This window comes from Adiantum capillus-veneris, chromosome 20 (assembly GCF_014529385.1).
Source record: "Adiantum capillus-veneris isolate H3 chromosome 20, ASM1452938v2, whole genome shotgun sequence".
NCBI lineage: Eukaryota > Viridiplantae > Streptophyta > Polypodiopsida > Polypodiales > Pteridaceae > Adiantum > Adiantum capillus-veneris.
The window spans coordinates 67,954,225-67,976,948 of NC_140950.1; the positions used below are offsets into that span (position 1 = coordinate 67,954,225).

The window sequence follows — 22,724 nt, forward strand, 5'->3', positions numbered from 1 at the left end:
CTAATTGTCTGGAGAACTCAAGGGCCAATCTGGCATATCTGTCTTTGGTAGTATCCCATACACTGTGCATAAAGGAAAATGATCTGGTAAGCGCCTCTATCTCCATGGGTTGGGAAGAGGGGGGGGGCGGGGGGTGGGGGGGTGGCGGCGGCTAGGGCTAACTCCGCTCTAATGATCTCATGTGGCACAAAGGCCTTCGCTCTAATGAGGTTAGATCATAGGTACCAAGGCCCTCTACATACCTCTCCACTCATCCTGAGCCACAGAGGGTCCCTAAACCTGAACCCCATAGAGCATAGTTGAAGCTACCAAGGTATCAAAGAGCCAGAGCTTTGTTCGAAGTTCCTGAGATTGAACCTAGGAACACATGCTCTCCAATTCTTCCAAGGCCGCATACGTTCTGGTCAATCTAGTCTCTGTTGCTTTCTTCAAAGAAAACCTTGGCCTAGTGAAGACTACTACAAGATAAGTGTGTGCATCTGTGTTCTCCACTATCTCCAGATCATAAGTGAATGTAGGTGCTGATCTCTCGATCCATTGCGGTGTGGTGTTAAACACCATAACCTTGGTTTTAGCAAGGTTTACAAACAATCCACTATCCTCCGCAAAGCTATGTAATGCATCCATACTTCGTTGCATACCCTCCGATGAGTCAGAGATCAACACAATATCATCAGCATATAACAACAATGGAATCCATGTTCCTACCAGCTGGGCACCTCTATCACCCTCTTTGTCAATGTATCCAGAAACCTCATCTATATACATATCAAATAGATTAGGAAATAATGGACAGCCTTGTTTCACTCCAATAGTGGAGTAAACTAAATCAGATATCCCCTCTGGAGTGTGTACATGTCGCACCATTGATCTATTTAGAGCCATGATCCCCCAAAAGAACTCAATGGGCACTCCCATCTCTTGTAGCTTGCATCAATCTGGCTCTGGCGGAAATTTACAAAGTTACAATAAATCCAGCTCTCATGTGCCCTACCCTCCTCAATAATGGCTTTAAGTGTCAAAATATGGTCAAGAGTGGAGAAGCCTCTCCTGAAACTGGCATGTCCCTCTGCCCGTATCATAGTTACCCAGAACGCGGAACGGGAACGGTGACGGGATCCCTGCGGAACGGGGGAACGGCTAGGAGACCGGAACGGCGCGGAACGGGAGGTATAAAAAACACCCAAATAGTGCATTTTTTAGCTCCTTGTGTTTAAATACGAGTATTAGAGTGCTTTGATTGTAATACTCACAAAAAACTCGTTTTGAAGACCATTCAACCTTGCTATGACTAGATGATGATGATGAGAGAGAGAGAGAGAGAGAAAGAAGAAGAAAGAAAGAAAGATTTTTAACGTCTATGTCAGGCCGAAATCGGCCTATGAGACAAATCAAATGTACATGGCGTGTATGTCATCCGTCTATCGGAAAGACAAATGAAACAAAACTGATACAAAACTGAACTGAATGTAGGTAATGGAGTATCTGAGGAGGGATGGGGCTCTATCTCTAGGGGTATATGCATGTCTATATGCTCAAGGTAGTACAATCATGAGAATGCATCAAGCTCTCTAGCTCCATCCTGTACAAATGGGGGGATGTAAGATGTGGTACATGGGCGGGGCTGGTGCCAAGGCTACCCGGATGAAAGCTGTCGGGTCGGCCCTCATCTGAGCTACTCGCTCCTCAGTGGCACGGCGCTCCCGGGCTCGGATCTCCTCGATCTGTCGGTGGTGGGAGCTCATGCCCCTGTAGCCTGGGACTCGTGGTCGTCGTCTAGCTCGGTTCACCTCCGCCTGTGGGAGTGTCACTCCTCTCTGAGTATCTGATGAGGTAGGGGTGGCAATCCTCTGAAAGAAGTCTGTGAGCTGCGATTGTCTCCCCTCTGTCTGTGTAGCTGTGCGTGGCTGTAGTAGTGTGTCCCGATGGCTCTGTATCTCTAGTAAGAAACGTCCGAGCTGTCTCTGATCTCGAGAGTCCATGATCTCTCGGAGAGTGGGCTGTCCTCTGAATAAGGCCTCATACCTGCCTCTGATCTCAGTGTATGCTCTGCATCTACATACAAAGTGCTCCTCACTCTCCACCTCCTCTGTGCAGGCTCTGCAGACTCGCTCCTCCCTGGGAACACCAGTGTGTCTCCCGATCTCAATCTCTAACCTGTGTGAAGCCACTCTCAGCTGACCAATCGCCACCCGTGAGCTATGTGGCATATATGTGTCCATATAGCGTGGTCTCTGTATGAACCCCCCAGACAATATGGTGAGAAACTGGTCTCTGTAATCTGACATCCTCGTCCCCAAGCCAGGTGACTCCCAGACTCTCCTAGTGTATAGCTGCCACAGATCCTGTCTCAATACCAAGTTTCTCTCACTGCGAGAGAGGTGAACAGATGGTGAGTGGGGGTCGTACTGGAATGGTGGTAGGCTCTCCATGTCAAGACCGTGTCCCTCAAACCATGCTCTGACCTGTGAGTACCAAGCTCTCGCATGCCCACTCTCTGATAGCTGTATAGCTGCCTCGAATGCTCTACGAGTAAGTCTGTCAGGAGGTAGCTCTCTCATCCTCTGGATGAAGCAGACTGTCTGGAATAATGCCTCTACAACCATAGGTGGTGTGGCGAGCTCGGCTCTAATAATGTCATGTGGCACTGTCTTCTTGCTGCGGAGCAAGCGTGAGATCATACATACCTGTGGCCTCTCAAGCTGTGTCCACTGGTCATCTGTCAATCCTGGTGCCCATACTGCCGCCGAGTACATCAGGGCCGGGGTGACTAAGGTGTCAAAAAGCCAGCCCTTCGTGCGGGGCTCCTGAAAGTGTGCCTGGTGGCATCTCCGCTCTAGCATGGTCAGAGCTGCATATCCTCGGGTGAGCCTGTCAGCAGCAGCCTGCCTCATAGTGAAGGGTCCTGGTAGGCTGGTGAATGTGATGCCAAGATAGACATAGGAGGTGACTACATCAACCTGTCCTCCTGCTGCTGTGAAGGTGGCAGCGCTCCTCACTGCACTGGATGTGTGAAAGATCATGACCTTGGTTTTGCCAAGGTTCACAGTCAACCCCTTGTGTGTGCTGAATTCGTCCAAGGCCTCAAGGTGGCGTTGCAAGCCCTCGGGTGACTCTGAAATCAACACAATATCATCAGCATATAACATGATGTGGACCGGAGTACCTGCCAAGTCGCTCCCCTCTCCCCTGCTCGTAGTATGTAATCGGAGATCTCGTCGATGTAGAGCCCAAAGAGTGTCGGGGAGAGTGGGCATCCTTGCTTAACACCAATGGTGCTAGCAATGGTCTCTGAAAAGCCGCCTGGGCAACGAACTCGACCCGTCACCCTCTCGTAGAGAGTATATATGGCCCAAATCATCTCTGTCGGTACCCCAATGCTGTGAAGGCGCTGGAAGAGTCTCTCGCGTGGGACTGTGTCAAAGGCCTTGCGGAAATCCACAAAGCAGCAGTAAAGCCTCTTCTTCCGCGCCTTTGCCCCATCAATGAGGCAGCGCAGAACGAAGATGTGGTCAGTGGTGGAGAAAGCTCGTCTGAAACCTGCTTGGCCTGGAGCTCGTAAGCCCTCGGTCTCTGCGTAGCAGCTAAGCTGTGCCTCAAGTACTGCTCCATATAGCTTGGCCATCGTGTGGCCAATCATGATAGTCCTGTAGTTCCCTGGGTCCAGGGTGTCGCCAGATTTGTGGATAGGCACTATGGTGTGCTGTGTCCACTCCTCTGGGAAGCCCTCCCCTATAGCCCGGTTGAAGACATGTGCAATCAACGGGGCTATAGTGGAGGCCGCATAAATGATGTGCTCACTCTGTAATCCAGTGTGGTCAGCTGATCGTCTGTGCTGCATGCGGCGTATGGCCCTCTCTACCATCTCTGCTGTAAAGAAGGAGGAGCACGTGGGGCGTGGCTCATGTGGCTGTGGGATAGGAGGCTGCCCTGGCACCTCATAGAGGCGCTCTGCATAATCATGCCATATCTGTGGATCCTCAATAGCTGTGGTCGGACGTGGCTCGCGCAGGGTGCACCATGCCGTCGCGCTATCTATGCTCATGAATAGGCGGTATAGCTCAAGCTCCTGTGCCTCTTCGAATGCTCGCCGCTTTTGGCGTGTCAGCGTCTTCATATCTCGTCTGGCCTCTCTCTCTGTGATCTCTCCTAAGGCTCGCCGTGCACGGAGGCGTCGGTATAACTCTCTGCACTCATCATCATACCAGCGGTTCTGAGGCATAGTCCCGGGGGGGGGAGTGCGTCCTGTGTGGGTGGTGTGTGGAAAAGAGCTAATAGCTGAAGTGTGGAGAACGGAAGAGATATGTGATGTGAGAACTGAGAGTGGTGTGGATGGGTGGAGGAGGCATAGGCCATGCTCGACCTCGGCTGAGTAAAGAGAGGCTAGCTCATGTGTGAAATGGATGGTGGTGTGTGGAGTGTGTGCTGTGGAGCTATGTGGGATGGTATCTCCGGTGATGGAGAAAGAGAGGTATGTGTGGTCGGCTCCGATGGGTATGGGTGGAATGGTGAAGGATGTGATAAGGTGTGTAGCCTCCCTGGGTCCCAGAATATAGTCGACTGTACTCCCCCCTCCCTCTGTAACTCCATGTGGCATACAAGTCAGGCCCCCTGAGGTGGGCCACTGGGCCATCCCGTTATAAATAACGAGACGGTGCTGGGAGCCAAGTCGAAGTAGGTGTCGTCCGTAGGCTGTGACTGGAGCTCTGTCTGCTGTATCTCTCATAGTGGCCTCCTCATCTAGAGTGTGTAGTGCCTCTGGGTCCTCGTGGTCATATGTCTCACACTGCTCACTGCGCGTACGAGCATTGAAGTCTCCCATAAGGAAGACTTCACCCAGTGTGGAGTACTCCATAATCTCCTCCGTGAGGCATGCGTATGGTGACTCCTGCTCAATAGGGGCGAATCTGGAGCCTGTGGGAGCAAAGTAGCAAAGGGCAATGTAGACGATCCTGTCTCGTGAGAGCTCGAGGCGAATCCACATGTATCGGGCCTGTGGGTCCCGGGCAACAATCTGTAGTCTGCTGTGAAGCCCCTGTCTAAAAAGTATAGCCACTCCTCCTGAACCGCGAGTGGTGTGCTGGCGCATACATCCCCGATGTAGAGACTCCCATTGGAAACCATGTATCCGTGGTAACCCTCTCTCTGGGCTCTCGTGTGTCTCTGTAAGTAGAATGATGTCTCGACCTCTCATCACCTCCTCAAGTCTCTCTGGGTGTGTCCATAGGTCTCCATTGCAATTCCAAACCGTGACATGAATCTCCTCGTGTGTCCCACAGGCCGCGAGTCCCTATGCGATGGTCTTGCCATCAATGATAACCCTACCATCTCGATATACTGCCTTCTTCCCTTCTTTGCGGGCCTGGTGGACTCTAGGCATGCACGTGCGGCGGTGATCTTGTTGCATCTTTGTGAGGTCATCATCAAGATAAATCGGGGGGCCTTCTAGCCCTCTCAAGATGACCCTCTTTCGGAGGAAAGAAGTTCGAGACTCCTCGGAGGCGAATTGGAGGATGAGAGCTCTCTTCTTTGGATCTTTGCCGGCTCTCCAAACTTTGGAGAAAGGGATCTCTTCTTCCTTGTATCCCACTTTCTTGCATAAGGCTTTCCCATCGCTCTCGGGTGTGGACCCTTCTTCTTCTTTGATGCCGGTCACTCGCACATTGAGACGGCGAGCTTGTCGCATTTTCTCCTCCTCGATGGTTGTGTGTACGATGAGTACCTCATCTTTTTGGGCTTCCTCTCTTGCTACCTTCTTGATATTCTTTTTGACCACTTCGACCCATCCTTCTTTGGTGGCTTCTAATTTGTCCTCAATGCTTGCGGTGAGGGCTTTGGTGATCTCCTCCTTGAGGGCTTCCTTAGCCTCCTCTTTAATCTCTCCTTCCTCGGGGGTGAGGGATGTGACGGAAGCATGAAGGAGGTCGATTTGTGCCTTCATCTCTTCTTGCTCTTTCCTCCATCTCTCCCTCTCCTTCTCGTTCTCCCGTGCCCTTCTCTCCTTCTCCTCTTTGAGGTTTTGGATTTCCGCTCTCATGTCCTCTTTTTCTTCGTTCCATAGCTTGATGAAGGTGGCTTTCTCCTCCCTCCATATCTCTCTCTCCATCCACCATTCTTTCATGTCCTTCTCCAATTGTGCAAGCCTCTTGTTCGTGAGCATGAAGGTTGTCTTCATTGTCGATTTCGGCGACTTGATGATGGGGGAAGACATAGCTGTATTCGGAGCTACCCTCTCTTCATATTGTGAAGAAGAGGGGAGAAGGGGAGTACGTGTATGTATGCGTGTATGTGTGTAGTGTGTGTGTGGGTATGTATCCGTGTGTGTGTGTGTGTGTGTGTGTGTGTGAGAGAGAGAGAGAGAGAGAGAGAGAGAGAGAGAGAGAGAGAGAGATGGCTATGTGATCGGGAGAGAGGAGGGGCTGCGTGAGGGGGAGGCTGGGGGGGGGCAGTTCAGCAGCAGGCGGCAACAGCAGGCGGGGGCAATGGCGGGAGCGACGCAACAGGGGGAGTCGGCAGCGAATGGCAGCGGCGGCAGGGGCGGCAGGGGCTGCAGCAGCGGCTGTGCCGCGAACTGCTACAGCTGGGGGTGGGCAGCGCGCGGACACGCAGGGCAGCAAGAGAGAGAGAGAGAGAGAGAGAGAGACTCGAGAGAGTGAGAGTGAGAGGGAGAGATTTGAGAGAGTGGGAGGGAGAGGAAGAGAGCTTGAAGGCGTGAAGCCTTGAGCCTTGAGAGAGTGAGTCTTGAGAGGGAGAGATCTTGAGAGTGAGAGGGAGAGAGCTTGAGCCTTGAGGATTAGCTTGTGGAGAGAAAGGGGGAAGGGGGTGCATTTTATGAGTCCTTGAGGCCTTGCACACTTCAAAAAGAAGCCCAAACATTTACTTCAATTTTTTCAATTTTTGCCAAATTTGTTTGTAGCCGTTGGCCGTTCCAGGGGCATTCCGAAACGTTCCGGGGGCGTTCCGGAACGTTCCGGAATGGCCGTTCCGGTTTGCACTTGCCACCCGGAACGTCAAACGTTTCGGGACGTTTCAGAACGTTCGAGAAGGGAACTGCCCCCCGGAATGCCGGAACGGGGGCTAGGGGGCGTTCCCCGGTAACTCTGGCCCGTATGCCCTCACTCTATGCCCATTTGCTCAATTGTTGCTCAAGGATAGATAGATACAACCGTGCCAATGTGTGTCCAATCATAATAGTATGGTAGCTTCGAGGCTCCGTAGAATCACTTGCCTTGAAGATAGGCACAATAGTAGAGAGTCTCAGGTAGGCCCTCACACATGACACGATTGAACGGAACTGCAAGCACCTCTCCTAGCATATCTCTAGCATGTATAAAGTGCTTTGTTACTAGACCATCATGATCATATGCCCTCCTGGTCCTCATCCTGTCAATGGCAATCTTTACCATCTCAGACGTAAAGAAGGTACTCATAGATGGGCATGGCTCAGGAGGATTTGGAAGGGGTGTTTGTCTGGGGACTGTCAGTTCCCGAAAATCCAAACTTTTGCCTCTTAATGCACTTGACTGGCACCATCTTTTCTGGCCCGAGGATATTCTTGATCCGCATGTGATTGCCAGACACTTGGGTGGGGTACACTATTGGCTGGAAGATAACCAATACTCACGAAGTGGATTCTGTTATTGTTGCATACTAATCCCACACATCAGAGGAAGTAATCATTGGGGGAGGGGAGTGCTCATGAAAGAACCGCCATGCCTCTCTTAAGTCTCTACTCAAGAACAATTGGTATAAGTCTCGCTCTATCTTAGCTAGGAACGTTCGCTTCTATCGCGCAAGGCGTCGGAACTTGGAAGGCTATCTGATACTGTCTATGATTGATGACCCCTAGGAGAAGATCCCTCTTTAAGATGTGCTCGTCTCTCTACGCTCCTCGTCATACCAACTGTTTTGAGGCATGCTCCCAGAACGGTGTCTCTGATCAGGCTGCGTGTGTGGGTATGCATGTGCTGTTGCATCATGCAATGTCCTAGTCCGTTAAAGTGGTGATCTCCTCCAGTCAGATTCCTAGCCTAGCTGCTATACATAGATGACTATAGATCTCCTTTGTATAAACAAAGTCAATCTCTAGTGTAAATGTATAGTGGGTATGTGTCCTCCCTCTTGATACTTGGGTTGTATTGTACTGAAAAGAGACGGAAAGTGCCTAGAGAGCATGATCCAATGCTACAACCACTAGTCTGGGTCCTACTGTAAAATTCTGAATGCACGGGATGAAGCTCGGTTGTGCCATGCCTGTGTGGAAAGCATGTGAAACTGGTTGCTCTAGGAAAACGTTGTAGGCCATTAACTATGGCCGTACCATGTGTAGTCTCCATCCCCGTGAGATGTCTCTCATACTCTGTCTGCTCTCTGTCTGGTGAATGTTTGTCAAGCCCCAAATCTCCTACATCCAACTCTCTAAGCATCTCCTCTGAAGCGTCATAGAAGACTATTTGAGCATTGCGCGTCCGGGCATTGAAGCCCCCCCTAGGAGGATGATGTCACCATCCCTAAAAAACTCCCATATGTCATTGTCTAGTATAGAGAAAAGTGACTGACCTCTAGGCCCAGTATAGACTGATGTTTTGGGGGGAAAGTAGCATATGGCAATGTATAAATATGGACCTTTGTCAGCCCTCAACCTTACCCACATGTATCTAGCATGATCATCTCTTCATACAATGGGTAGAAGTGGCTGCAGCTCCTCTCTGAATAATACCGATACTCCCTTGGATCCCTTGCTCCCATGCTCTAATCTTGTGTCAGTTCGGCAAGTTGTCTCCCATCTATCCAGGGGCCTTATGAGTCTTTGAGAAGAATATAATGTCCATGTCTTGGAATCTGTCTCATAGGCGCCCACATCCAGCCAATAAGATCCATTACAATTCGAGGTTGCCATCTTCAATATGGTCCCATAGGTCTCACACCGTCATGTAGAGCGTCGCTCTACAATCACCACCCGACCATCTTTGTAGAAGGCAATCTTTCCCTTCTCTTGCTGCTGTAATCTCTGGCATCATCTCTCATGTGGGCCAACTGCAAGAGGGTGAAATCATCACCGAAAAAATACATGTCTTCCTGAGAGTTGGCCTTCTCTTCAAGAACTCCTCCTCCTCCAAGGAGGGGAAATGTAGTATGAGTGCTCTGTCCTTTGAGGACTCTCCCGGGCCTTCACCCTTTGTGTGTAAAGGGTTCTCCATCCTCATCATGGACATGAGGCTTGTGACCTCTTTTTCAACATTGTTGACATCCTTGAGGCTTGTGACCCTCACATGTAAGGCACGTACCCGCCTTCTTTGCTCTTCTTTGAGGGTCATATTAATGATGGTAGGTGTAGAAGAAGCCTCTTTACCTTTCTCTTTCTTGGCGACCTCAATCCACCTCTCGGCTCCCTCCACTGTCTTTTGTGTCTTGTGATGACCTCTACCCAGGTTCACTTTTTTTCTCCTCCTCCTTGATGACCCGCACTTGTTCTTTGATTGTGTTCAACTCCTGCATCATGGAAGGTTGAAATCCCCATTCTTCAAGTCACCCAATTTTGGCTCAAAAAGCTCACCTTGTAGATTTCAGATGATGGAATCTTGGATGACCACTTTCTCCTTGAGCGAAGCGATCCTCCTATGCATGCTATCTCTTTCTTCACTCCATGTTTGAAAAATAGTGCTCCTCTCCTTCCTCCGCTCTTCCACTTCATTTCTCCATTCTCTCATTTTCTTCTCTAATACAGACACCCTCTTACCTATCCGCATGAAGGAGACTTTGTGGGTGGCCGGCGAGGTATGCGTCTTCTTATACGTGGCGAAAGCCATTGACACTTTTTTGATGCTTCCCATGAGAGAGAGAAATGAAATGAAATGTTATATTAACGTCTTCAAAAGGCCAAAATGACCTATGAGACCAAACTGTTACAAAATTGTTAATCTGATACCATGTCTGGGTACAAAAAGACTAGAACAAAAATACTACTACTATTAGAATCCATCCTCATCTGCACTCTGGATGTCGAGAGTATGGCTCGAATCCTCTGCTTTAGTCTCTGTCGATGCTGTGTAGTCCCTCTCCTCAATTGTGGCCGTCTTGTAGCTCCAGTGCTCGATCAATGAGAGTGCCGGTAGTGGTCGTATGAGAGTGGGCCGAGCTCTAAAGTGATGGCTGCTCCTCTGTCTGTCCCACATCTAGTGAAAAGAAATCTATACTCTGTCTCTGGAACTGTCTCTCTCTAGCTCTCCCCAATAAAGTGTCTATATATCTGTGTAACTTAAGTAGATATAGCCCAAGACATCTCCGATCCTCATAACTCATAACTCAGGACTGAAACCCTCTCTAAATAAGCAGTGGAAACGGCCCCGAATCACATAGTACACTGTGCAATGACATATGTAATGTAGCTCTATCTCTGGCTCTAGCTGGCATAAGCGGCATATCCTGTTGTCTGCTGGTATCCCTCTGAATCTACCAGTCTCAATCTCGTGTTAATGTGAGGATGTGCGTATCTGACCAATCGCACACTGCAAACCATGAGACGTGTGTATCCATGTAGCTGGGTCGAATCACAAACCCATCTTCTATGAGGTGGAGAAGATGCTCTCTATAGAAAGCCATCTTCGTGCCCAACTCCTCTGGCGTCTTTATCTATGTCCTCCTGGTATCCAGCTGGATCAGCTCCTGAGGAATGAGTCTAGTAATCTCCACCCGTGTAAGAGACATCGAGGGTGTCTGAAGAGAGTACTGGAAGGGGGCAGCCTGTCCATGGTGAAGCCATGCATCTGAAACCATGATGTCATCTGTGCATACCAACATGAAGTGTCCCCCTGAAGAGCTAACTGTCTGGAAGACTCAAGGGCCAGTCTAGCATATCTGTCTCTAGTAGTATCCCACAAGCTGTGCACAAAGGAGACTGACATCGTATGAGAGAGAGAGAGACTCAAACACACCAGAAAAACACAAGAGAACCCTAAAAAACAGTAAGAAACGCTCGTGGAACCCTAAGAAACAAAAAAAAGCAGTGACGGAACCTTGAAAAACAGTCAAAAACAAATTTGAAACCTTATAAAACAACAAAATACTGTTTCGAAGCCCTAAAAACAGTGAAAACTCTAACAAAACATCAAAAAACAGTTTCAAAACCTTCAAAGACAAAAAAAAACAGTGAGAAAATCCTTAAAACAGTGAGAGAGAGGTCCAAACCATGATGTGGGAGGGGAGAAATGAAATGAAATGTTATAATACCGTCTTTAAAAAGGCCAAAATGACCTATGAGACCAAACCCACGATGTGGGGAGAGAGAGAGAGAGAGAGAGAGAGAGAGAGAGAGAGAGAGAGAGAAATGAAATGAAATGAAATGATATATTAACGTCTACAAATGTGCGAAACCCTAACTGTGGGCTGCGTGCATTTGTCTATTGCTTGAGAGAGAGAGAGAGAGAGAGAGAGAGAGAGAGAGAGAGAGAGAGAGAGTCCAAGCTTCACTTTGGGTCCTGCTTTTATCATTTGCCAGTCTCGCCCATTCTTCATGGCGGCTTTGCCGGTCTCGAGTGCTCCTCATGGCGCTCCATCACCACTTGCCTGTCGCATGGATTGCACTGGCGACCTATTGACACGCATTGACTCCAAAGTACACCACTTGGCTCAGCATGCCTTAGTTGGCCTGATGATTGGACAGTCTCCACCCCGATCTTCTATCCGTGATTGGTGTCAGACTGCATTGGGCACTACTCAGGGACGGATCTCGGAGCTTACACTCCTTGGCAGAGGCAGATTCATGGTACGGCTTTCAGATCCCACCACCACCTCAGCTCTCCTGGCTCGCTCTCCGATACTCTCTGATGATATACTTGACGAGGTGGTATCTCGAGTTTTCCACTGAGGAGTTTGACAGTCGACACCTTATTCCCAGATTCCCTCTGACGCTCTCCTTTCCAGATATGCCTCTCCATTTTATCGATGAACATCTCCTCCAGATGATTGCTGCTCATTTTGGCACGGTAGTTCCAGGATCCTGCATCTTCTCATCTGGCCCACCTCGCATTCAGGTCTTGGTGTTTGGGGATACTTCATTACCAGATAGAGTTACTGTGGTTGTGCGCGATCGAGACTACTCTCTCCGTATGGTAGTCACTGGCCGCCCAGGACAGTGCTTACGGTGTCACGAGATGGGACACTTGGCGCGAGATTGCCCCACCCTGCCACGACATCGGCGGCAACAACAGCCGGCTCGCGGCAGTCATGCTCAGCCACGTGGTCAGCGTCAACAGCCGGTTCCTCCTTCTTTTCCATCTACTACTCAAGCACCTCAACAGCCTACAAGCGCTCATGTTACTCCCTCCGCTTTAGCTCCCACTGAGGTAGCATGGCAGACAGTGGGTCGTAATCATTCCTTCCGTCCTCGTCAGCAACCAACAACGCAGCCAGCTCCCAGTGTTACCTCTCCTGCTCCCTCTCAAGTTTCCACCACCCCCTTACCCCTTGCATCTCGTCGCCATTCTTCTTCTTCGCGACAGGATCACTTGCCTCTGCTACCAGCTCCTCCTTCACCTGCAGTTCCCCCGCCCACTCCTTCCCCTCTTCCCGAGGTCCCTGTTGTAGATGGATCATTCACCGCTACTACCTCTCCCTTCTCCTCCTCTTCCTCTCGCCCTTACTCTCCCCCCTCCGCCTTCTGGTCCTCCCCCTCCCTCAGCAGCTCATACCTACGTCTCACGCAGTTTTCTCAGCTCTTGTCCTCTTTCCTGGGGCACTCATCGGGCTGCGCTCCTGATGTTTTGTCTCCTCACTACCCTTCATGTATTGGTGGTATGGAGTGGAGTGATGTTTATGCTTGCTATTCATTGCCTATGGTCATTCATGTATCCTCAGATGTGGTGCTTCCTATGTCTATGCGCATTTGGGGTGTCAAAGCTGCAGCATCGGTAATGCAATGTAAACAAGATGAGGTACGCAGTTGGTGCAATGAGACACCATATCTTAGAGAGGGCTTGCGGGTAGCTTTCCTACCGCTTGAAGCTCACCCCTTGGATGGCCCAACTGCCTCCAAGAAGATGGGCAGTTAGTCAGATTCTATTCAAACTCTTTCATGCAGTCTATGGATTTACATGTAGTTTCTTGGAATGCTAATGGTTTACAGACTTCTCGGGTAAAAGGTTCCCGTAAGCTTTTACTTCGCAGAGATTTACACACTCATGTAGTGGGCACTGTGGATATATTGCTAGTACAGGAGCATAAGATTGCCACTCCCTTTGGCAATCCCATGCCCTCGGGCGCCCGCACTTTTTGGGAGCCTGCTCTGGGCCTTCATGGACAGAGTTGCAGTGTATGCATCTCAGTGGGACCACGTTACTTGGCCTAGGTTCCGCAGCATGGCACCCTTGTCGCTGGCAGAGCAGTTTATGTTTCTATTCGGATTCGGGAATCTATCATTGGTTTTATGTCAGTCTATGCACCCACTACTCCTCGAGAGAGGGCTACATTCTGGTCCTCTTTGGCTGTTGTTCTACTTGCTGTAGACTCTTGGGTTGTTGGAGGTGACTTCAACAACGTTGAGAGCGACTCTGATTGGCGAACCATCACACCTCTAGTTCTATCATCCATCTCTCCCGATGAACAGCCAGCTTGGGATCGATTTCTTCTAGCTATTCAAGGTGTTGACGCCTGGCACTTACCCTCTTTTGGTCATCACCCTGCTACACTTCATTACTCTTGGGGGTTTCAGAGACAGCAAGGGAGATTATTAGAGCGACTTGATCGTTTTTACATTGGCCCTTGGGCAGCAGCTCTAGGCGGATTCACTACCATATGGAGAGGGACCAGCCTCTCAGATCATTTACCCATCTCATTGTTTATCTCCTTCACTAGACCCTCTGCACAGAGACGAGGTTGCCGCATCCCTGACAGTGTTCTCACCACCCCAGTATTGCAGCAGCAAATTCGTGACTTATGGTCCACGGATGCTTCTTATTGTGGACCCCCTGGAGAGTTTCTTGCTCATTGCATTACTCAGTCTAGTATTTACTGCCGTGATCAAACCGCTATTATTCATTGTCAGTTGCGAGTACGGGAGTCTGATCTTCACATCCCTCTTGGTTCCACTCAGCGCTTGCTTGAGGAGCGGCCTCAGGATGCATACCTCGCTGCTAGACAGACAGAGCTCACAGAGGAGATTCGTCGCGTACAAGATGCTAGGTCTGAGTTCACTCATCATGCTTCAGTATCTCATTGGATAGCTTAAGCTGATCGAATGAATAAAGACTTCTTCGCTGCGCATAAAGAGCGCCCTCCTGGCACCACCCTTCGGACTTTGTGCGATGCTCAAGGGACACTACATATGCATCCTGATGTTATACTTGATATGTGTGCAGATTATTTTGAGACATTGTTCACTGCTGATGTATGCACTACTGAGGTTTCACTTGCCCGTGAGCAGATCTGGCATCACACGACACCGTTGTACAGATACTATGGCAGAGATCTTGTCGGCACCTTTCACACTTGCAGAGCTCCATACTGCTATAGAGAGTCTTGATCCATCCTCCTGTCCAGGAGAGGATGGCCTCACTAGAGCTTTCTTTTTGACATATTGGGATGTATTGCATATACCATTGCTTCGCGGTTGTCAGGACATCTTTGCATCAGGATATATGCATCCGGATCTTTGTTCAAGTCTCATATCTCTTATTCCGAAGGGGGGTGGCACCACTCAGCTCCGACAGTGGAGACCTATTACCCTACTCTCTTTGGTCTATAAGATATTAGCGTTAATGATCAGCCATCGCTTGCGGCCGATCTTACCAGATATTATTCATACTTCTCAGACAGGCTTTCTCATGGATCGATGCATCCTGGATAATATCTTCACTTTTTATGAGGCAATAGAGTGGGCCAGATCATCTTCTGAGCCTCTCGCTTTTTTCATCCTTGACTTCGAGAAAGCATACGATCGTGTTGAGTGGGACTTTCTTGAAGGAACTTTAGCCAGGATGGGTTTCCCTTCGAGATGGATCTCAAGCATTTCCGCTCTCTTTAGGACTACCAGCAGTGCTATTACTATTGGTGGCCGTGTCAATCGCAGTTTTGAGCTTTCTCGATCTGTCCGTCAGGGATGTCCTCTAGCAGCATATCTGTATCTGTTTGTAGGAGATACTATGTCCGACTTTCTTCGTACTCAAAGTCATGCATTTTGTGGCTTGACCATGCCAGTACCTCCAGCTCCAGACCTTATTGATCAGGAGTTTGTTGATGACACTATGCTCATGTTACGCTATTTGCTAGCTGCTCTTGATACTATGCGAGAGGCCCTAGAGGTTTTTTGCATTGCTAGTGGCGCACGCATTAATTGGCATAAATCCTATGGGTTACTGGTTGGCAGTGATGACATACCTACTTGGGGGGTAGCTGATGGTTTCACATGGCTGCGACCGGGTCAGACATGCAAATATCTGGGCTTTCAGGTTGGATTCGATGTTACCTCACAGCAGCAGTTTGCACCCGTACTACAGTCTATTCGCAGGAAGCTATGCCATCGGTCTTCACGTCATCTGTCGTTGGCTGGCCGTGCATTGGTCGCCAACCAGGTCATTCTGGCTACAGTATGGTATACGGCTTCTTGCTGGATGTTACATTCTGGTGTGATAGCTCCGCTCCGCCGCTTAGTGCGGAACTTTTTATGGAGTGGCACAGATGGGACAACTGATACCCATGCTCGAGTTCGCTGGTCCACGATCATTCGTCCTAGGTCAGAGGGAGGCCTTGGCATTATTGATCCAGAGTTACAAAGCCGCGCCCTTCTTACCAAGCTTATTGTTCGGGGTCTTTTCCCCGGACAAGAACCTTGGAAGATGCTTCTTCAGGCCGCTCTTTGCGCAGTGACTCCACGACTCGGCACTAGAGATGGTCATACTTGGCAGACAGGGTATCGTTTTCTCTTTACTGATGCTCCCTTGTCCACCGCCTCCCTCTCACCCTTCATCCGATCGCTCCTTCAAATTTGGGTTTCCATGCGACGGGCTATCATACGCTCACCTCCCTCATGTCGTGAGGAGATTGAGCGCCAGCCTCTCATTTGGAATGTTGCAGTTCTTGATTCTTCGGTTGATCCACCCCGTCAGCTTGGAGAGAGGACTCACATTGATTGGGCTACCTGGGACACTGGCCCTGCTGCCTCTATGCGTTTGTTTCATGAGTCACGTATGCTGGATGCTGATTTTGTGGCAGAACATTATGACATTGGTCGCGGGGTGACAGACAGACTGCTTGAGATTGATTCCGCCGTTCCTTCACAGTGGGATGCAGTCATGAGAGGCACGGTTCAGATGCCTCCCCATTGTGGCTTGGAAGGCCTCTTTGCTCAAAGCACTCTCTTATTAGCTCGTTTAGACACCATGCTATTCACAGTTGATATTGACCAGTCTCAGGGGATTCATGCTAGATTGACATATGATGCCACCTCTCCGCAGCTTGCCCTTCCCGGAGCTCGATGGGAGGCCATCAGAGTAGTTGGCTCCCGCGGGAAGCGTCGTTGTGTTGACCCTCGTTTCGCTTCCACCGATGCTGCACTTCGGAGGCTTTGGGTGTGGGAGGGTCGTGCCCTATCTCAGCTTTATTGGGACCCAGGCGAGTGGCATTGGCCTCACTCTGACCCCACCGGTGCACCAGTATCCTTCTTTGAGTACACTGTCAGGATTGGACGGTTAGCATTGATGAGACAGCAGCCAGAGCAACCCACTCGTATGCATTTCTGGTTACATTCAGGCCTCTCCCATGCCTATCTGCAGCAGTTTTGGTCCACCATGTGGGATTTACATGCGGCTCGTCTATTTCTTTTTTCATGTGGATGATTGTACATGCGGGACTTCCAGTTGGGACTTGGCTAGCTACTATGGGTCATGATCCGTTATGTATTCGCTGTCCTTTGCGACTACTTGAGTCACCTGCACACTCTCTTTGGTCATGCTCAGCTTCCCATGTACTGTGGCTTGTAGTTTGCTTTCTACTTAGCAGAGCAGGTGTTCAACATGGATTTCTTACTTGGGGATCTGTCTCATGGTTGATGCCGATGCCCGGCCCCCATCTTTTCTACGAGGGCTCAGACACAGATCCAGCCTTTATGCTCACATTGACTGGTTATCGGCGAGGTACTTTGGCTATGCTACCACAGATTGCTTGGCAGGAGGGTTCTCAGACACGTGATGAAGTTTTTTCAGTCATCACTAGTATTACACTATGGAATGTTTGGAGAGCTCGTTGTCTCCACATTCTAAGCGCGGCTCCACAGCTCCTTCAGGATACCCTCACTGCAATTTGGCTGGACATCATTCATACCCTGATTTGGCAGTGGGATTCATCCTTAGGTACATCTCGAGCAGCCGAGGCACGCCAATTTGCCTTCCTTCGGCGTTGGGCTCGATCCCCACTCTTCTTCACACTTACAGGTGGCCAGATTACGTGGCATTATGCCCCTCCTCGGTGGTTTCTCCTCCACTCATCACACCGACCACCATGAGATTGTTCTAGTCGAGTTGTCTCTATAGTGGCTCTCCTCCTTACATTCAGCTTGTACACCCCACGTGATAGGCTATTTTGGCATCCGCTGGGGATTATATTGTACTCGGTAATATACAACCCCGACTTTTTCAAAAAGAGAGAGAGAGAGAGAGAGAGAGAGAGAGAGAGAGAGAGAAATGAAAATGAAATGAAATGTTATATTAACGTCTTCAAAAGGCCATAGTGACCTATGTGACCAGAAAGTTACAAGGTGGTGGATCTGATACAAAGTCAGAGTAACAAAATAACATAACAACAGTACAAAACAAAGATATATACTATGGGATCCTAGATTGGTCGATGTGAACTAAGCAAAAAACTAAGCAAAACTAAGCAAAAATGGGCGGCTTGTTGGGATAGCTGAATCACAAGAGATCTAGCATCGGTCGTTAATCTCATCAATTTCCTCCATGGTTAGTAGTCTGACCAAGCGTCGTGCATGCCTGGCCAGCGTGCTCCGAATCTTCTGACGTAGCCTCCGTCGATGTTGTGTAGTCCTCCGCAGTCGTGGGCGCCTGGATTTCCCCAGTTCAATCGCTCAGTCAATCAGTGTGCCTCTGGTGTGAGACGAGGGGAGGCTCTGCTATGGGAGTGGCTCTTGCGGCTGTCCCGTGTCTGCTTTGAAGAAGTCTGTGATCCGTCTTTGAGACTGGCTAGCCTCGCCATTCATCAAGCTATCTCTGTGTCTGCACAACTCGAGCAAGAACAAACCCAGGCATCTCTGATCTTCGTATCCCATGACTCTTGAGAGTGGTCCAAAACCCTCTCTGAACAAGCAATGGAAGCGGCCTCGTATCTCGTATTAGACGGGGCAGCGGCATGTATAATGCAGCTCTGTCTCAGGTTCCATGTCACACAAGGGGCATGTCGTGGCCTCTGTTGGTACTCCGTTGTATCTCCCAGTCTCAATCCGCAGCTGGTGAGAAGATGTGCGTAACTGGCCAATAGCAGATCGTATCCCATGAGACAAGTGGGTATCCATGTATCTGGGTCACGTCACAAAACCATCTTCCGTAAGCTGGAGAAGGTGGTCTCTGTAGAAATCCATCTTCGTGCCCAATTCCTGTGCTGGCTGTATCCATGTCCTCCTAGTGTCTAGCTGGGTCAGGTCTTGGCGGATGAGCTTGGTGATCTCTGACTGTGTAAGAGTGAGAGATGGTGCATCCAATGAGTACTGGAATGGTGGCAGCCTGTCTATGCTCAACCCATTCGCCTGAAACCATGAGGTCATCTCCACATACCAGCATGTTGTATCTCCTTGTATGGCTAACTGTCAAGAGGACTTAAGTGCTATGCGAGCATATCTGTCTCTAGGAAGTTCCCATGTGCGGTTTATGAAGGAGACTGATCTGGTGAGCGCCTCCACCACTAGTGGGGGGCCCCTAGCTCTGCTCGGATAATGGCCCGTGGTACTGATTCCTTGGCTCTAATGAGCCGCGAGATCATAGAGACGAGAGGTTTCTCCATGTTCCCCCATCCGTCTGTGCGACCCGGCCTCCCGCGGTGATCCAATGAAGGTCCCCATATCTCAGCTCCATAGAGCAATGCTGAAGCCACCAAAGTGTCAAAGAGCCAGAGCTTCGTCCGGGGCTCCTGAAACTAAACCTGCGAACACATCTTCTCCAATCTACCCAATGTTGCGTGGGCTCTAGTCAATCTGGTCTCTGCTGCTCTTCTGAGTGAGAATGCAGGTCCGCTAAAAACCACTCCAAGGTAAGTGTAAGCATCTGTGTACTCCACAATCTCCTGGCCGTATGTGAATGTAGGTGCTGACCTCCTGATCCACTGTGGGGTGGTATTAAACACCATAACCTTGGTTTACCAAGGTTGACAGACAAACCACTTTCGTGGGCAAACGTATGCAAAGCATCCAATTGACGTTGCATTCCCTCTGGGGATTCGGAGATCAACACTATATCATCAGCATATAACAAAAGTGGAATCCATGTCCCTGCCAACTGTGCACCTCTATCCCCATCGCTCTCAATGTAGTCAGAAACCTCATCCACATACATACCGAAAAGAGTAGGAGAGAGCGGGCAGCCCTACTTCACCCCAATAGTGGAGTGAACCGGTGTAGAAAGTCCCTCCGGGGTGCGTACATGCCCTACTACTGATCTGTACAATGCCATGATCCCCCAAATGAGCTTTGTGGGTACTCCCATTTCCTGTAATCTGCGCATCAATCTAGCTCTGGGTACTGTGTCAAAAGCTTTGCGGAAGTCCACAAAGCTACAATAGATCCATCTCCCATGAGATCTGCCTTCCTCGATGATGGCCCTGAGTGTCAAGATATGGTCAAGAGTAGAGAAGCCTCTCCTGAACCCTGCCTGCTTAGTTGCACGCATTCCTTCCCTCTCTACCCATCTACTCAGTTGTTGCTCAAGAATGGATGCATACAACTGTGCCAGTGTGTGCCCAATCATAATAGTGCGATAATTCCCAAGCTCCATGGGGTCTCCTGACTTGAAGATAGGTACGATCGTAGATAGGCTCCAAGTGTCTGGTAGGCCCTCACACATGGCACGGTTAAACATAACTGCTGGAAGCTCTGCTAGTAGGTCTTTGGCATGCATGAAATGCTCAGCGACTAAGCCATCATGATCATATGCTCTCCCCGTCCTCATCCTGTCAATAGCTTTCTTCACCATCTCAGCGGTGAAAAAAACACGTGTGTGGGCATGGATCGGGGGGGTTGGGGAGGGGCGGCTGTCCAAGTACTGTGTACAAAGATAGATGCGTACTGACCCCAGGTCTCTGGGAGGAAATAGCAGGGGGGGGGGGGGGGGGGGGGGGGGGGGGGGGGGGGGGGATACTCATGAAAGAGTTGCCACGCCTCACGCGAGTCCTGACTCAAGAATAGCTGATATAGATCCTGCTCGAGTCGAGCCAAAAAAGCCCTCTTCTTCCGCCGCACCAGGCGTCGGAAGTCAATCTATGACTGTCTATGAGTGACATCCCCCAAAAGCACCTCCCTCTGAAGTCTGGCTCTAGTCTGGCGGCACTCCTCATCGTACCAGCTGTTCTGAGGCATGCTCCCTGATCGGCGGCTCTGCTCAGGCTGGGTGTGTGGGTATGCTTCTGTTGCTGCATCATGTAATGTCTGTGTCAATATAGTAGTTAGCTCCTCCAGAGGTCGCCCCGGGTCCTCAGTGCATAGGCGTCTGTAGATCCGTCCATGTATACAGATTCCATCTCCCGTGTGAATGTGTAGCGAGTAGGGGCTACTACCCGTGGCCTGTGTGCTACACTGAAGTGGAAGGAGATGGTCATTGACACCAGAGCATGATCCACTGCCACCCCGACCGATCTGGGCCCAACTGTGAGATCCTGGATACTAGAGATGAGATTCGGTTGTGCCATGATATAGTCCACTGTGCTGGCTCCATGTCTGTGTAGGAAGCATGTAAAACCTCCCGCCGAAGGAAATCTCTGTAGGCCGTTCAAGATGGCCAATCCATGTGCGGTGCCCATGTCTATCAGGTGTCGCCCATACTCAATATATTCCACATCGTGTGATAGTCTGGACAGGCCCGTCTCTACAACATCTAGCTCTCTTAGCATCTCCTCTGAAGTATCATAAAACACTGCCTGGTGATGGGCAGTCCTAGCATTGAAGTCCCCTAGGATGATAATGTCACCATCCCTAGAGAACTCCCATATCATCCAAAATAGAGAAAGGGGACTGTCCTCTGGGTGATGCGTAAACTGATGTACTCGAGGGAAAGTAGCAAAAAGCTAGGTAGAGATATCTACCTATCTCTGCTTTCAATCTCACCCATATGTACCTAGCTTGCTCATCCCTGAGGGCTATATGTATCAGTGGCTGCAGATCCTCTCTAAATAACACTGCCACTCCCCTCGAGCCCCGCCCTCTGTGCTCTGAGCGTGTCTCCTGTCTGTAAGCTGTCTCCCACCTGTATCCACTGATGTGAGGCATGGATTGCCCAGGGGCCTGGTGTGTCTCAGAGTAAAAGATGATGTCTCTTCCAGTAAAGCTATCCTCAAAAGCACCCACATCAAGACGCATAGATCCATTCCAGTTCCAGGCAGCCACTTTGAGTGTGGTTCCATAAGTCTCACACCGTCATGTGGAGCGTCGCTCTAGTATTACCACTTTTCCATCTCGGTAAAAGGCAATCTTGCCTTTTCCCCTTGCCACTCTAATCTCCGGCATTACTTCCTGCATATGAGCGATCTGCGAGAGGGTGAGATCATCCCCGAGAAAGATGCCAGTCTCTTTAAGAGTTGGTCTTTTCTTCAAGAAGGACTTCTTCGCTTCCATGGAGGGAAAACGGAGGATGAGTGCTCTTTCTTTTGAGGTTTCTCCACTGCTTCCATTTTTCTTTGTGTTGCCCACTCTCCATGCCCTTAGTGTGCGTCGGCTCATGAACCCGCATCAAGGCTGTGAGTTCTTTTACTTCTTCTTCCACATTGCCTTTGTCTTTAAGACCGCAAATTCTCACATGTAAAGCACGCACTTGTCTTCTTTGCTCCTCCTCTAGTGTCTGATTAATGATAGTGGGTGTGGACGTGGGCGTTATCTCCTTGCCTTTTCCTTTCTTGGCCACCTTGATCCATTTCTCGGCTTCATCCGCCTTCTGTTGAGTTTTGGTAAGAACATCCACCCAAGAAGTCGTCATTTCTTTGTGTTGCTCTTCTCCATCTTTGATGGCCCGTACTTGCTCCTTGATCGTGTTGATTTCTTCGATTATATGTACACCCATCATTGGCCTCAATGGCATTTCGTCTCTCCATAGGTGTGGTTTTGTGCGTTGGCATTCATCACATCGTTTAACTTATGTCTCTGCATCCATAAACAGGGTTGGCCACCATATACCTAAGTGTAGCACGAGCTTTGCCGTTTTATCAACAGAGAAATGTTCTCCTGGCTGTCCTGAGTGTGCTTGATCTAAGATAACGTAATATTCACTTTTTATAGCATACAACCGTAGTTGTTTGTTTTTCCCCCACCTATACATTTGATTGGCAATGAGCAGATAGTGTTCGGCCTCTTCTTCTATAGTTTTCATTCTTGCTTTGCTCCATTCCTCTGGGAATTTTCTAAGTACTCAACTATGTGAGCACTCCATTTGGGTGCTTGGACTACTCGAAACAGGGTGACATGTTTCGCTGGAGGTTGTTTTGTACAACTATCGCAGGATTTTACATATGTATGGACACTGTGT

The 22,724-nt window shown here is 49.6% G+C and overlaps 1 protein-coding gene across 4 annotated transcripts in view; it reads left to right on the plus strand.

Annotated features, from left to right (window-relative positions):
- The window catches only part of LOC147432665 (vacuolar protein sorting-associated protein, putative (DUF1162)), a 303,484-nt gene that overhangs the window by 203,371 nt on the left and 77,389 nt on the right, over positions 1-22,724 (plus strand). The gene's annotated exons all lie outside the window — the stretch shown is intronic.